Source organism: Ochotona curzoniae, unplaced genomic scaffold (assembly GCF_017591425.1).
Source record: "Ochotona curzoniae isolate NIBS_2020 unplaced genomic scaffold, NIBS_Ocur_1.0 contig_4064, whole genome shotgun sequence".
Classification (NCBI taxonomy): domain Eukaryota; kingdom Metazoa; phylum Chordata; class Mammalia; order Lagomorpha; family Ochotonidae; genus Ochotona; species Ochotona curzoniae.
In genome coordinates, this window is record NW_024466107.1 from 2,756,579 (window position 1) to 2,765,843 (window position 9,265).

At 46.3% G+C, this 9,265-nt stretch overlaps 1 non-coding gene across 1 annotated transcript; it reads left to right on the plus strand.

Moving 5' to 3' along the window:
* Positions 1-8,933: 8,933 nt before the first annotated feature.
* LOC121159108 lies at positions 8,934-9,038 on the plus strand. Its single transcript, XR_005884312.1, has one exon. It is a non-coding gene; the product is annotated as a U6 spliceosomal RNA (small nuclear RNA).
* Positions 9,039-9,265: the final 227 nt, after the last annotated feature.

Here is a 9,265-nt window from a genome sequence, read left to right on the forward strand (position 1 = left end):
CATCTTACGCGAACACCCACCTCAACCATCGTTAAGGGCACAGTTCATATTGTTGGGCAACAGATACTTTCAAGTGGCTGCAATGGCCAGAGCTGAATTAATCCGAAGCCAGGAGACAGGAGCTTCTTCTGGGTCTCTCATGCGGGTACAGGATCTCAAGGCTTTGGGCCATCCTTGACCGATTTCTCGGGCCACAAGCAGGGAGGTGGATGGGAAATAGAGCAGCTGGGACACAAACTCACTCCCATATGGGATCTTGGCACAGGCAAGGCGAGGATCTTAGCCATTATGCTACTGCTTTGGGCCCCACTAGTACATTTTTGACTGAAGTGTATCTCTGATAGGAAGACACAGAAATGCAAAACATGCGATTCAACGTAAAAGAACATGTTTCTGGAATCCAACACAGATCAGAAAGGCAAACAGCAGCCCTATCTTAAGGAACGGCTGTTGAGCCTTCTCAGGCACTCTCAGAAGAGCCACCTTGGAAGTTAAGCTTTGCCTGTAAGAACTTGATATAAATGAAGTTCTATGTATTTTTTTATGTCTCATTTCTCTGGTCCCATGTTTGAGACAACTCCGGGTCATAGCAACAGTGGTCGTTACTTTCATTGCTTCATAGAATTCCATTGTGTGGCCCTAATAAACCATTTGCTTATCCATAACTGCAATGAATAAGAGCCATTGTTAACCCAGTGTGTAATACAAACATTCTCGAAGGTGTCTTCTGCGCACCTGTGCAATGCACATTGAAGAGTAGACCTGCTGAGTCATGAGGTGTGCTAGCATTCAGGTTCTGTGGACGTTGTTGTCTATCTACCGGGTGTCTGCATCCTCTTTAAATTGTAGACTGACGTCTTAACAGACTCCTAACACTTATTAGACACCCGGGCTGTGGTCATTTGTTTCCACAGCGCAAGCAGAGGTGATCAGAAACTTTTCTAAAGAAAACAAACCAGTTTACATTCTCATCAGCAGTGTATTAGGTTTCAAAGACTTTACATCGATAGTCAGCGTAGTTTGTCTTTTTCATGCTAGCTCTTCTGGCAGGTTTGCAGTAGAATTTCCTTAGCGTTTCAGTTTCCATTTACCTGAAAAACAACACGGTTCGAAGCTTTTTTCATATTTATATTGGCCATTTGGTCCTCCTCTCCAAGGAAGCATTAGTTCCTCTTCTACATCTTTTCTTATTCTTAAATCTGGTTTATCTACCTTTTCCGCACTAATTTGTAGCAATTCTTTATACATTCTGGTCACACGTCTTTTGTTGGATAAATGTATCATAAATATCTACTGTTCTATGGTTTGCGTTTTCGATCCCTCCCAAATAGATCAGTGTCCATTGGAAATTCCTCATTTTAATGCAGTCCGAGTCATCACTTTCCATTACAGTCAGTGCCTTTTGTATGTCTCGTTGGGGAAACATTTATCTACCTGAAGAGCCTTGGACATGTCTCCGCATGTTATTTTCCAAAGGCATTTCGCCATTCGCAGCTCGATCCGTGATCTACTTGAAACCTCTCTTGCCTTGTTCTCATGGAGCCCATTCACTGTAATGTTTCAAGCTAAATAATGTGGACGTGACAGAGAAGGTTAGCTTCCAGAGAAGGATTGTTCCCAGGAACAATCTCCATGTTACTGACTTCTGTCCCTGTGAGAAAACACCCTTTCAAATCCAAGCTATAGCGGAAGGAACCAAGATACGCTGAAGCACGTTTTACTGACACCTGTGTCCGTATTGGGAAACGGGACACCCAGTGTGGCCTTGCACGCATCCCTCCGGAGAAGTTGTGCCTCCCTGTTTTACACTGTTCCTGGTGTTTGCTTTTCTGGAATGACTTACTACCTTTGGACTTGAGGCGTGATGCCAGGTCTATGAACTCTCATCATGTTCTACAAAAGGATATGAACCACGGGCCACCAGGTTGTCACTCGTTTTTTTGTAGCTCACTCCACCTGGCCGAAGTCAATGAGTAGTCTTTTCTGGTCAGAGAGCTGCCGGGGGCACAGTCTCTAATTGGGGCCAATATTCCACAAGGTACATTATTTATTCTCTAGGTCGTAAAGCTGTCTTCTGCATAATAGAGAAACCTCCTGCAGGTACCATGTGTCAGCCCAGCCAGCCCAGATCTCAGGGGTTGTATGAGCTCTGAACAGAGAGCTATTACCAATACGTGCCACTCCCCTTCTGCCTGTCAGGTGCACCAGCTGTGCCCACCGTCTGGCCCATCTTCTCTGTCAGCTGGATAAATTTTGCCATTGTGGTGTGTGTTGAAAGTCATGTGCGCTTGGATGGAGAGGGCTGCCTTTTCTTTTTCTCTTCACATTTTATGTTGGTCCCATGAAATCTGCAGTAGTTTTATTAGGCTGCTATTTTGTTTGAAGAATGATGTTGATTTTTTTTTTTTAACAGCAGGTTTACCTTTGAATGAAAGCTCATCTTTGGAGAGTTTTAGGTCCTTTCTTTTAGTTTGATTCCAGGGTTCTTCCCGCCCTACAGCAACCTACCCCTGCCTTCCCCCCTCCAAAAAAAAAAAAAAATTAAAAAGCAAGAGCTCTCTTCTAAAACAAAAAAAAAATGAAATGCATTTGGTCTCGAAACTAATTCATTGGTGAGGAAAAGTCAAAGTTGTCCATCTCACAGCCTCATGGAGTGAGTCTATCAGTAGCATAAGAAAGAGAACAGTTGGTCCACAGTTGACTTGACTTTCCAGGTCTCAGATCCCTTGTCGATTAGAAGCAAGAAGCAGTGCTGTGCAGCCACTTCCAACCTGAACCTTGTGGAATCGTCCAGATAATGGGTATAAATTAGGCTAAAAGAGAGGACTAAGGATCCATCCTATCATTTCATTTACCTTTCCCAAGGTTTTACTTTGAAAACATGTGGTTATCACCTCCTCCAGCTTTGAAGAGGTGGCAGGAAACCAACACAGTGAGTCTGGCAAGGCAGCAGAGCATGACCCAAATACTTGGCCCTCTGTCACCCATGTGGGAAATGCAGACGGAGTTCCTGGCTCCAGCCCGGCCCAGCTCGGAGGATAAGGACAGTGCACAGAAGACAGCTCTCTCTCTCCAACCATCTCTGTAACTGCCTTTCAAGTGAATCTTTTTCTAAAAAGTACAATTTTGATGTCTATTAATTTTCTAAATGGAAGTTTTAAAATATTTAATTTGTAAAAGGCCTCTGGAATGCAGCTTTCTGAAGGAGTCACCTGATGTGTCACCATGATTTTATTTGCCACCTTCTATGCACTGGGCTTTGTGGAGGTGACAACAAGAAGACATGACCGTTGGCTTTAGGTTGTCTACAGCTTACGTGGACACTTAAGACTGGAGGAACTAAAGACCATGAGCCCCAGCCAATTTTTTTTAGAACCTGCTAGAGTGACCTACATTTTATTGGGAAGAAGAAATGAACAAGAACTACTAAAAAAAAAAAAAACTGAAAAAAATAAGCACCGATTTTGCGGAAAATGCTTATACAATGAATTATTCATAAGCATCGTGTAAAACCACTACAATTACGAAGTCTTCAAGGATTTGGGGCTAATAAAGATAACAGAAAGAGATACAAGTATTTGTGTGTGTGACTCAGTATGACAATACTGGATAACAGATGGATTCACAAAGTATGCATTAAAATAAATCTCAGCTGACCCAAAAGTCAAATATAAAAATGGATAGGAAAAAAAAATAATGCATGTTTGTGTAATTGTTGATGTGGCTTAAAAAGCCAATACAGTTAAAGGCAAAAATAACTAGAGTTGACTAAAGGAAAATGTAAAAGTTACATATCAGAAACTTCAGACCATTTAATCTATAATAATATACAAAATAGACTGATGATTGCCTGGGGCTGGATGTGATGTGAAAATTAACTGACTGCATTTTTTTATTTTAATTTTTTTGTGATCTTTACATCGTTGATGAGGGCACAAAGGGCCAAGGGCTACAGGAAAGTGGCTAAGACCACTGTTCCCACATTTTCTTGTTGCCTTTCTGTATCTGGGGGAAGGGGAAAGACAAAGGGAGAAGCCTCACCCACCCTCCCACCATCCCAGGGTCCGCGACATGGGGCACCTTCCAACGGCACTGCTCAAGTGGTTTCGATAGTTCAACAGTTCTGAATTGCTGCCAATCTCGCCATTCCAAGCATGATGAAATCTCCCCAGAACCCACTGGCTGACACAGTCCACCTTAGCATCTCCACTTGGCCAAATTTTCACTGCCAACACTTGGCTGGGCTAGGTGATTGATTTGTTCTGTCCTCTGTTGTGGTACCAGGTGTCCTCTGCAGGCTCCAGGGTACTGCCATGTCCTCCATGTGCACCTGGACATGCTGTCCACTGCTCTGTCTGAGCCACGGGGGAGGCTCAGCTGTGACACACGTACTCCACGGTCAGACCATGGAGCCTGGCTGCATCTTACTATGTACACATTACATCTTGGTAAAGTTGATTTCTAGGCTCTCTAAAGACAAGTAAAAGGCAAATTACGAGCTCAGAAAATAGTTGTGGCAGCAAAGATAAACCCTTGCAGGCCGAAGGTTAACATGTGTAAGAGGATCAGATAGTGACAAAATGGGCCAAGGAGGTGAACAGGAAGGAAAGAAACGGTGACCATGTGACAACAAAGAGTGTGGCAGTGATCCCAAAGGCAGCGCTAAGACGTGCAGAAAACATCCCCACCACTCTGCCAAGAGTCAGAAGAATAATGCCCACTGGTGGCGAGCATGTGGGAAATATCCACTCTATAAATGACATTGTGGTATAGCAAATAAGCAAACCAGTAAATGTTTCACTTTTGAAAGGTATCGAGTCCATTCACTGTGATTCCAGAACCTTTCATCTCTATCCTAACCTCCTCCCCAGGCTATGACCCTCTCCCATCTGAGCCTGCTGCTCTCTGTGTCTCCCCATCCTGCTTGTTCATCCCTACAACCTGTTTCTCAAGCTCTACTGCATCTTCCATTCTTCAGTACGTGTGTTCACTGTGGTGTGGATCTGCTTTTGCTGTGCAAACAACTTCCCTAAACCTTACAGCAGTCATCTCATTCTGAAGGTCAGTCAAGTGGGTCTCTCCCATTTGGGCTGGAATGGCCATTCTGTGTCTGGGGCAGGCTGGCAAGTTGGCAGGCCGTTAGGTGGGTCAGGATAACCTGTTCCTAGGTTTGGTGATTCGCAAGCCATTGGTGAAGTGATGGGGTGTCTGAGCCATGTATCTCTCCCCATCTGGCTGGCTGGCTTTGTCTTCTCCACACATGACAGATGCAAGGTTCCCAAGCACAGCAGGAGGACCAGCTCCTGTGCACAAGCATGCACCATCTCCCTGCTTCTGTGCACCTGCTGGCATCTCCTGGCTAATCCAGCTCCCTGCAATGTCACGTGAGAGAGCAGATGATGGTTCGAGTACTCTGACCCCTGTTACCCATCAGGGAGAACTGGTTGAAACTCCAGGATTCTAACTACAGCCTGACCCGGCCATGGAGGTGAAACAGTGGATAGAAAATCTCTCTCTCCTTCTCTCTCTTTGTAACTCTGCCTTTCCAACAAATTAATCTTTTTCAAATGGCTACAGGGGTCGTCAAACAGAACGCAGTCCAACCACACAGTGAATGATACAAAAACATTCGATATGACCAAGATGTTTTATAAAATAGAAAACAAAATAGAAGTATAAAATTGTTTCAGTGGGGGAAAACATATCCAAAAATGACTGGAATGATTTAGCTAAAAGGCTACTGCTCATGTCTGAAGAGTCAGGAGAGACATTTATTTCAGAATTTCCTAAGTTGTCTGACAAGAGCATGGGGGTCAGAACAGTGTAAGCATTCAGCACAGGTTGATGTGCCTGGGAAGGATGAAATAAGGGCCTTCGTGTGGAGGACTTTTCACACATTGCACACAGTCATTGGTTAATAAAAGCCGCCTAAGAAACACTAGCATTTATAAAAAAAACAGTCCATGTTCTTTTTTAAGCCTAGTTCGAAAGACACAGGTTTGTACTAGGGTTTGGGTCTGTTTCCCATTGATCGGTTGCAGATGTGGGTGACAAATGGCAATGACTTCCAGCCATGCTTTTTATGAGATCCTGACTTCACTGATCCCGACGTGGCCAGGTGAGGACAGCAGCACACGCGATGTGTGAGACGCGTTTGTCAAGTCCGCAGACAGCGTGCCGCGCAGGGAAGCTTGAAACCCTGCCAATGGTTTTGTTTGGTTGTGAGCCAATTATTGGAGGAACAAATGGGAAAAAAAAAATGCAACAGAGCTGCGCCTAATCAATTGTCAATTAAGTCATCTAAGCAGGAAATGGCCGACACCGGCGTCTAGCGTTCCTGAAACGACACTGAAGACATTTCTTCATTACTGATAAATGTTGGGACTTCCCTCCCCGGCTGCACAGGTCCACACCTTGGTTCCCCTCATCTTCCTTTCTTGGGGCAGACCCCCAGGGGCTCCTGGGAAACACAGATCTCCCAGGGCTGCTGTTTTCTGGGCCCATCTACTCATTATTTTGGGGAATTTCCTCATGACTTTCAGAGATCACTCAGCGTGCAGTCTCCTACTCCCATCTCAGCTGCTTTTTGTCCCCAGAATCCCTCCCCCTCCCCGCCCCCCCCAATGCTCTTGACTTCCCATTAAAATGAAACACTGGAGTGGGTGCGGTGTGGCCCGTTTCCCGTTACTATAATAAAATTCTCAAGGCTGAAGGAAGAGAGCTTTATTGAACCCCCACTTGTGGAGACTTGAGAGCAGGTGTCAGCAGCCTGAGGCGCAGCAGCGATGCACACGAGAGCTCACACCTCCAGACGGGCAGCCAGGGCGGGAGAGGGGCAGGGACTCACTCTGGCGGGTCCCAGGGGAATGACATGGATCCAACCCAAGCAGGCTGTGATGCGTCTTCCTTCCCGGGCGCTGCTGACAGTGGTGATGCTGAGAGACTTGTGGAGCAAGCTCAGCTGTCCCTTGAGAGAGACGTGACCATGTGACAACAGGACTCCGGTGATTCCTGGCTGCCAGGCTCCTCCTGCTCAGATGCGTCCTCAGGTGCTCTGCTCGCTGCCTTTCCCTCTTTTCACATGAATCTTACAAAGTCAGCTTTCTTTTTGCTCTCAGCCTGTCAGATGCCGGTCAGAGGAGGCCACACTTTTGTTGGAGTTGTCCTCATAGGATAGTCTCATCTTTTGATGTATGTGAACTTTCTCAAAAACCTGAGGTAGCGTCAGTGTGAATGTGTTTAGTATTCTATTAGTTGAGCCAAGTTTTCTGAACTCAGCATACCCTGATGGGTTTTTGGTTGTTGTTTTTTTTACTGAGGCCAGGAGCAGACTCACAGAAGAGTCAACAAGGTCCTGCGTCTTCTTCCGGACAGCCATGGGCCCAGCCCGGTGGCAAGCTTGGAGGGGCACGCTGGTATTGAGCATCTCACCCCTCTCCACCTGCTGTCTGGTGGCTTCATTCCAGCTGGCTCCAGGACCTCACCCGGTTGCCCCCTTGTGCCAAGGAGGCATATGCTGCCTTATTCTTGGTGTCCCTCAATTGAAAGTCTTTCATTTTTTTTTTTTAAGATTCATTTATTTTTATTGGAAAGTCAAGTATACAGAGAGGAGAAACAGAGAGGAAGATCTTCCATCCACTGATTCATTCTCCAAGCAGCTGCAATGACCTGAGCTGAGTCGATCCGAAGCCAGGAGCTTCTTCCGGGTCTCCCACGTGGGTGTGGGGTCCAAAGTCTCTGGGGTGTCCTCAACTGCCATTCCAGGCCACAAGCAGAGAGATGGATGGAAAGCTGGGCTGCAGGAATTAGAACTGGAGCCTATATGGGATCCTGTGTGTGCAAGTCAAGGACTTTAGCCACTAGGCTACTGCACCAGGCCCAAGGGTCTTTCCTTTTCTTTAAGACTTATTTATTTTATTGGGAATATATTTACAAAAAGCAGAAAAGACAGAGAAAGACCTTCCATCCATTGGTTCACTCCCCAGATGGCTATATGGCCAGAGCTGAGCCAATCCAAAGCCAGGAGCCAGGAACTTCTTCCAGGTCTCCCACATGGATGCAGCATCTCAGAAACTTGGATCATCCTCCACTGTTTTCCCATGCCACAAGCCAGGAGCTGGACGGGAGGTAGAGTAATTGGGACATGAACGAGCGCCCATATGGAATGCTGGTGGTGGCAGGCAAATGATTAGCCAATTGATCCACCGTACCGGCCCCTCAAATGTCTTTTCTTTGCAGCTCACAGATGCTAAGGATACAGAACAAAGCATTTTGTGATACCCTCCCCATCTCTGTCCGTGCTGTAGGCTCAGAAAGCCTTCAGGTACAGATGAGGCCATGGCATGCCAGTCCCCAGCACTCAGCTCTGTGGAGTCCCTACCCAACTTTCACAGACACTCTCCTTGCCAGATGTGATGCTTGCATTTGGAAAGTGTTGCTTGTGTAGATTCTGCAACTGAATCCTATCTGCACCCACGGACAGTCAAGTGGGGACTTTCGTAACTCGGGTGACCCTAGTGCTGGCTCCTGGCAGCCCTGGGAGATGTGCCTCTCCAGAGATCCTCGTGTGAATGAGGCAGTGTTGATGGAGCCAGCTCTGCCTTCGCTGCATTGCTGATGTAACCGACAGAGCTGGGTCAGTGACTGTTGCCACCAAGGTGATGATGGCAGCTGACACCCTCCCCCTGCCACTCCAAGCAGCACCCCTACTGTTGGTCTTGATTCACCATGATTCATGAAACCTGGAGGTGTTGGGGGTGTGGGAGATGGCAGTAAGCTTTATGTCTTCCTTGTAAAACTTGCCTTGTGCTCCAACGTTTCATAGCACGTTTGACTGGAGCTGATAGACCAGGGAAACCTGGAGCCACCCTCCTCCAGCCAGCCTGCTTGGTGGAGGCAGGAAACACGACTGGAAAGTTAGAATACACTCCTTCGTGCTCGCTTGGGCAGCACGTATACTAACAGTGGAATGATAGAGAAGATTAGCATGGCCCCTGCACAAGAATGACACGCAAATTCATGGAGCATTCCATATATATATATAAAGGAATCCACTCTCTTCTTCAAACTCGGTGCTTTACATCTGTGTGACTGTGAAACTCACCAGTCCAGATCCTTGGGTCCAACACACACACACACACACACACACACACACACACACACACACACACACACACACAGATTAACAAGGGGAGAGGGACTTTGGCAAGGGCAAAGCCTATGGAACTATACCGTAAAACAAAATAAAATATTTTTAAATGTAAAA